Source organism: Glycine max, chromosome 8, assembly GCF_000004515.6.
Source record: "Glycine max cultivar Williams 82 chromosome 8, Glycine_max_v4.0, whole genome shotgun sequence".
Taxonomy (NCBI): Eukaryota; Viridiplantae; Streptophyta; class Magnoliopsida; order Fabales; family Fabaceae; genus Glycine; species Glycine max.
In genome coordinates, this window is record NC_038244.2 from 28,608,430 (window position 1) to 28,616,552 (window position 8,123).

An 8,123-nucleotide genomic window follows, 5' to 3' on the forward strand; every position below is an offset into this window, starting at 1 on the left:
TGTAAAACTGTTTAAGAGCACTGGTGAAGGTATACGACAAACTGAGTACGCAAGTATCATTGGCAGCCTTAGGTATGCCACTGATTGTACTAGACCCGACATAGCCTATGTTGTGGGATTATTATGCAGATTTATCAGTAGACCTAGTATGGAGCACTGGCACGCTATTGAAAGGGTAATGAGGTACCTTAAAAGAACCATAAACCTTGAATTACATTATAAAAGGTTTCCCGCTGTACTTGAAGGATACAACGATGCAGATTGAAACACTCTTTCAGATGATTCCAAAGCAACCATCGACTATATATTTAGCATAGCTGGTGGGGCTGTTTCTTGGAAGTCAAAGAAACAAACTATCTTAGCTCAGTCCACTATGGAATCTGAGATGATAGCACTAGCAACTACTAGTGAGGAAGCAAGTTGGCTAAGAAGCTTACTTGTAGAGATTCCGTTATGGGAAAGACCGATACCAGCTGTGTTGATCCATTGCGATAGTACCGCGGCTATTGCAAAAATTGAGAACCGTTATTACAATGGTAAGAAATGGCAGATACGTTATAAGCACAACATTGTTAGAGAATTACTCTCAACAGGAGCTGTTAGAGTGGATCACGTACGCACTGATGATAATTTAGTAGATCCTTTGACGAAAGGATTAGCTAAAGAGAAAGTCCATAATACTTCTAAAAGAATGGGACTATTTCCCTTACTGCAATGATCATTCATGATGGTAACCTGACCTAAATGACTAGAGATCCCAAGAACTAGGTTCAATGGGTAATAACAAGTTATGAAGTGATATGAGATGAACATGTTGTTATAAGTGAAAGCAGCATGATTCCTGAAGTAACAAGAGGATGAGTTATGAAAAAAAAATTTGTAATTCTTAATGAGATCTATACTCTATGTTGAGTGGAGTACCTAGGCTACAGGAGTACTCTTGATAGACTCACCTATGTGAATGTTGAAGTGGGGGCCACTTCATATGAAATTTTGGGCAAAAATTTCTAGAGCGTTCACTATACCGGGATAGATGTGCATGGCCTTTAACGCACGGGCTTTATTGAGTACACCTATGAAAAGGTTGTGTGTGGTTTGATGTCGAAGATAGAGTTCAAGACTTCGAGTCACTCTAGTAAAATCTGAATCTTACTCACTATGCAAAGGTTCAAGTTGTATGGCACCTTTGTTTATGCATAATTTTATGAAATCCTCGAAAATCTTCTTTACAAATTTCAAGTGGGGGATTGTTAGAACAAAGGAAAATGTGGATGAAAGTTTGAAAAAAAGAAAGAAAAAGAAGAAGAAAAAAGGCTTCAAGTTCCACATCACTCAGGATAAACACTTGAATAGTGTTTCACTCCCTATATATAGAGAGCTCCTTTCTTCATTTTTCCTTGTCCCAGTTGAGAAGCATTTCCTCAACTTTTCTTTCTCTCTCCCATATTTCAGCTGATGCAGTTTCGGCAAACTTCTCCCTCTTTCTTTCTGTCGCTCTAAAATTTCGGTTGGCTATAAGGGTGACTTTTTAAGTCATAATTTCGGTTGACTATAAGAGTGACTTTTTAAGTCATATTTTCGGTTGGCTATAAGAGTGACTTTTTAAGTCATATTTTCGGTTAGCTATAATAGTGACTTTTCAAGTCATATTTTCGGGTGGCTTTAGAGTGACTTTTCAAGTCATATAAGATGGTGTAATTCTAGAAAGGTGTTAGACAAGTGGCCTCAGATATCTTAAGAAGGGGGGGGGGGTTGAATTAAGATATTCCAAACTTTTTCCCCTAATTAAAAATCTATCTTACTTTTTACTTAAGTTATGAATTCCCTTAATGACAAGCTTCTTAAATATTAATTCAAATGAAGCAACTTGAATATGAATATAAAGCAATAATAAATAAAGGAGATTAAGGGAAGAGAAAATGCAAACTCAGTTTTATACTGGTTCGGCCACACCCTTGTGCCTACGTCCAGTCCCCAAGCAACCCGCTTGAGAGTTCCACTAACTTGTAAATTCCTTTTACAAGTTCTAAACACACAAGGACAACCCTTCCTTTGTGTTTAGAGATCTTTTACAACAAGAGACTCACAGTCTCTTAATCCCTTAGAAAATGAGAAGAAGAAGAGGAACAAATCTCTCTAGAAAGAGATGGATTTTACAGATTGAGAACTCAATTAATTCCTTAATGAATTGCAATTGAATTGGCCAAGGAATTCTTAAGAGGATAAAATGAAATTCCTTTTTGAGAGGATAAAACACTTTGTTGTTCTGAAAATCTCTGAGCAATTTCGTGTTTAAGTCACATATATATAGACCATTGGTGGTCATGAGTAAAGCCTTTGAAAAGTTGTGACTCTTGAAATTATTTTTCTAAAATTCCTGTCTGGTAATCGATTACATTAATTGTGTAATCGATTACAGCTTTTAAAATTTGAATTAAAACGTTTACTAACTGCTGGTAATCGATTACCAAAATTGTGTAATCGATTACACAGTCTAAAATTTCGAATTCAAATTTTTATAGCTGTTATAGAATGTATTTGGCCACTGGTAATCGATTACATCCTCTGGTAATCGATTACCAGAGAGTAAAACCTTTGAAAAACACTTTTATTTTAAATCACTTGGCCAAACCTTTGCTAATTCAATTAGGAATTCCCTTCCTAATATTCTAGTGATCATCTTGATGTTGTGACTTGTAATCTTGAAGTATTGTCTTGAATTTTTAATCTTGAAAAGCCCATTTGCATCAATTGCAACACATCATCATGATCATCATCAAAACATCAAAACCAATTGCATCTACAAAAGGTTCCCTCAGTGCAGTGGGAATCTTATATAGTGATCTGGGTTGTTTTATCCTGGGGACTTCATGGTTGATAGTCTGCTTGCACAATTTTTGGTAGTGCCACAAAACGCCTTAAAGAAAGCGACATTGTCCGCGACTCAGTCAATAATTTTTTCGGTTTGCCATAAACTATTGTTACAACAATAACACAACACCATTCGACACAATTAAAAATCAAAGTTATAGAAATACATACTTAAGAGACAAGATGATATATATTAATATTCTCTTTAACTCACCATGAACAAACGTAAAATATTTTACATGCCTCATATCCAAGTCATGTAGGTTTATCATATAAGATGACTCAATACGAGTAGCAACTGCTCCTGAAGATCCCAAGGCATCATCCTCCCCAACTAAACCAAAACCAGCCTAACAACAATTATACATGAATAAAAAACTTAAAAGAATTTTTCCAAGAGTAAATACACTAACAAAATGAATCACAATTGATTTGAAATCAATTAGATTTTAGAAGTTAGGTGGATTACAGAATGCAATGCTAGGTTACAACATTTGCAGTTAAGAGCATTCTAGCTATGATGTAGCTTAAGCAATAGGCATACATGTATCAGATCTTTTCTATAGTCGTTGACCATTCAAAGAAAGATGTGATAGATCTGCACAGTCAAGAAAATTTATTATTATGATTCAATAAAGTCTTTGTCACTGATCTTTAGTTTCATGGTCAAATTTTATATAATAGCTACATGAGTATATGCAATGCCTTGCAATATGAGAGGCAATAGTTATGATTAATTTATACGATGTAATTTCATTTTGAAAATAGTAAATTTGCTTGGGTCATTAAACTCCATACAATTAGTTGTATTGAGGATATGTAACATATTTGATTTTAAGATCTCTTGATTCTTGAGGATGTCTCTAATTAGCCCATTAACCCCCTACCAAAGAAACCCCTCATTACTTTCTCTATACACTATGCAATAACAACTGGTATGCATAAAAAGAGAGAGACATAGTACAGTGGGATACTATATAGATGACACATATGGCCCATATCAAGTGAGAATTATTCTTGCTTATTATTATGAGAATAACAAATCTTGACCATACAATCATACATAGATGAAGGTAGTAAATAGATAGGTAATATGATGTTATAAAAAAAAAGAGATATAGAGATAAATTATTAAATTGAGGATTAGCTATGAAATGATGTGATAAAAAAAAGAGGCATGTCAAGTAAGATATGTTGGACAATCTACACACACGAAGCTGAGCATTAGCTATGAGATTAAAAAACTTAATTTATGAAGGAATTGAAAAAAAAAAGTTGAAACAAATCATTTCTACTTCTGGCTACAACTTTTGCACATCCCGACAGAAGACAAAAACAAAACACCGAATTGCAAAACCAGAATGAGCATCAACTTTGCACCAAAAAAACGTCAACCATGAAACAAATACAAATAGATTAAAAATATAATTAGAAAAAAAATATTAGAATGATACAAACCCCCACTCACAATGAAATTAAGAAAGTGAAAGACCTTTTGCATGGTCCAACCATACTCCGGCACTCTCAATTGTATTCGAACTAATTAAACCTAAATTCATCCTAATATTAAAATTATTATAAATAATTGGAAAGGAAACCCTAATGGAAGTGGAAATAGAAATCTGGCAGAAACGGCGTCGTACGAGAGCAACGGCGGCAACGATTCCATAGAGGATGGAGAGGAGGTGGAAGATTCAATCCTGCCAGAGCGGGGAGCGGTTGATGTCCCGCCACCAGTTGGAGGATCCCGTCAAGTCAAGGGCGGCAATAGCCACCGCCGCCATCGCCGGCACACCTCTCGCCACCATGGAATCGTTGAATGGAATAATGGAAGGAGCCTTCGTTCGATCTTCTTCTTCTTCTTTTGTTGATGAAATAAAGAAAGAAAAGAGTAACAGAAATGCAATGTTTCCTCTTATCACTAATCCCTTTTAACATATTTTTTATTTTCAAAGAGGTATAGGGCTTTTAATTTGTTTTCATATTTAAGACGGTTTTTTACCAAAACCCGTCGTAAATTTTATTAGACATAGCATTCTAAGGTGGTTTTCAATAACCGTCTTAGAATGTGCGTCGTAAAAGACATTTTTCATTATAATAATTACAAAAATGTCACCGTCTCATTTTCTAAGGCGGTTCCACAGAGAACCGTCATAGAATAGGTGTCGTAAAAGAATATATTTCTAGTAGTGATGACTCTGAATAAAAAAAATAGAAGATAAATAAAAAAACAAATCAAATAACCCCAAACAGAATCGTATAGCAAAGGAAAGTTAACATAAACAATACAAAATTTTAAAAAAATGAGGGAGACAAATAATAAAAAGTGACCACACCCTCCAAATATTAAAATTATCAAGCATATCCATTATTGAAATTGTAAAAACAACAAATAAAAAACCACAAACAAAATCATATAGCAAGGGGAAATGAACATAAAGAGACAATTAAAAATAATTAAAGAAAAATGAAATAAAATTAGTTGAAGTGGTTTACCTTTGAAATCAACCAAAGTATTGAAAAGAGAATATGACTTAAGGAGAGCCAACATTAAACAACGTACCATTAATCAACCCATTAATTTTGCATTTTTGTTTTGGTCCAGCGCATCATGTTTTAATTATGCATTTTTTTATTATCAAAACTCATAATCATATAATTTTTTTTTCAAAACAACCCCACCCGCTAAATTTAACCAACACAATCTCAATATTTGTTCAAATTTTGTTTTTGAAAATAACTTTGGTGGCAAGGACATCTACCAATGGCTGGTAAAATGTTTAGGAGTTTCAGCATATTCCTTCATGGAAACAAAATAATTTTAAGTTAGAACACACATGAAATAGAATTACAAATAACATTTAAAATAAATAAAAAAATCATTATACAAAGCAAATGTACAGATTAACGGGATGATATTAGATTACATAATTTTATTCTATATTTATAGACATTGTAAATGTGTTTTTCTATTTTTCTTTTAAAAACAATTAATCACTAACTCTTGTTCTTTTTCTCCTTACTTACTTGTTTTTCCCCATTAATTTTTAACTATATTTTGCAATCAACAATTTAATTTTGAATGAAAATGAAATGTATCAAGTAATTTTAAACGCACCCCGGTTTGGTTAAATTACTCATTTGGTCCCTATAGTTTCACGGTTCTTACCTTTTTGGTCCCTTTTAGACTGTTCACCAAAAAATTACAAATTGAATGCCTTTTTTTTATCTGTCCACCCATCAGGCATAATTGTGCAACCAGTTCTCTTCCCCTCATCCCTAAATTCTTGAAGCATTACATCAGTTTTCTCCACTGCTCTTTTCAAAAGCTTGTCTCTGATATTATAATAAGATGAAGGTTTATAGCCAACCCCATATCTCGCAACCATGTCACAAAATTTTGCAAAAGCTGGATTTTTAATGACATTGAGTGGAATGACACTTGTATACTGAAATTCAGCACATTGATCATCAACTTTATCTTTGTCACCTTTTTTGTATAATTGATTAAAGTTGCCTAAACTCCCTCACCACTAGCTAGAACAAATTTTTCTTTTCCTCTTCCTTTGAAAGCAAACATCCATTTCCCTTCTATTCCACTTTGAGTGGTATTTGACTCCACTCCCTCAGTATGTATGCCTTATTCATGAATACTGTCCAATTTTCTTCTCTTCTCTGATGTATTAGCAACCTCTACAACAATTTTCATCATAAGCATCTTAACTTCTTCAGGCACTGAAGCACATGGTTCAGAATCCCATTTAGTCCCAGCAAGATGATGCTTGAATCTAAAAATTCCCCCATTGTTGATCTTTGAGCAATAGTTGCACTTAACATTTTTACCATCCCCTAAAACATTTGTCTCATGTGTCCATCAGTCATATTTCCTATAACATTTTTGCTTCTAATTGTTGCACCTGTGGATATGCCTGTATTGGCATATGATGAATTTGATCTAGTCCCACTCCCATAAATACTGAACATGGAACACAAAAAACAAAACAAAACATAGTGATTAGTGAGATATTCTAGTCTACTTAGAAGATATATATTTAGTTCAAGTCAAATTTTAAATTGAGATATTATTAATCTCTACCAACAATATATTAAAAAAATCTATTAAACTAGAGTATGATTAACAGGATCTTGGATTATTAAACTAGTGATCAGACCCAACCTTCAGTACTAGTGCATAACACATAATCTATTTAAGAGGAAATACCAATTGCTTCAACTTGCTTGAGTATTTCTCGTGCCACCTTGCAGAGATAGATGCAAACAAAGTAACCCATAATACTAACAAAATTTTTAATCTGGGCCTTGCTATTTCATTTAAAAAATAAAATAAAAGTTTAATACAAGATGAAAGATCACACCTCGACATTCAAATCTTTATAGTCTAATAATTATGCAAAGTTAATCATATTTGTTTTTCATTCTTGTTCTCTAGAATCATTTATTTATCAAATCAAGTCTAGGGACAAAATCACCAAAGATAACAGTCCACAAATACACAAAGTTGGGTAGTGAGAAATTCTCACCCGGTACCCTATTAACACAAGCAGCAAGCTTCTTTTTTACGATGCTTTCAGCCAACTTCTTACCCGCATAACCACCAACAAAACATGCGTCAAAATCAAAGAAAGAACAACTAAACCCCTTATTTGGAGAACTCTTCTCTCAGGCTCGTCGTGAGACTCGTCGTGCTAGTGCTTACTCGTGATTGGAGAACTCTTCTCTTAGGCTTGAGGCTTACGACTTCAAACCAGAACCCCTAAACCATCGAACATGCGTCATGTCGCGCCGTCGAGTCTCATCTCACAATAAAACTGTTGAATGCATCGTCGCATCTCGTCTCGTCTCACGCCGCATCTTGTCTCAAGCTAGACCTTCACCACTGAACCACTCCAACTCGTCGTGAATGAAGAATAAGGAGAGATTAGGATTTGGGAGACAGAGCAGAGTGGAACAAACGAAGCCTAAATCCCTAAACGCGATTCAACTTTTTTCATGTTGTAGTGGGCACAAAACGACATCATATCGGCAATTTTTTCCCCCAACTGAACTCGTGTGACTCGAACTAGACTCGTGAGTTTACACGAGTCTGCTACAAGTCCACTGAGTCTACTTCTGTTTTAACTCCCATGAACCAAGTAAACTCTTAAACTCGTAAGATTCTATGATTTGACTCTAGATTTTGACAACCATACTTGGGGGCATATCACTTGGTTTGAAACTCCCTTGAGACTCAT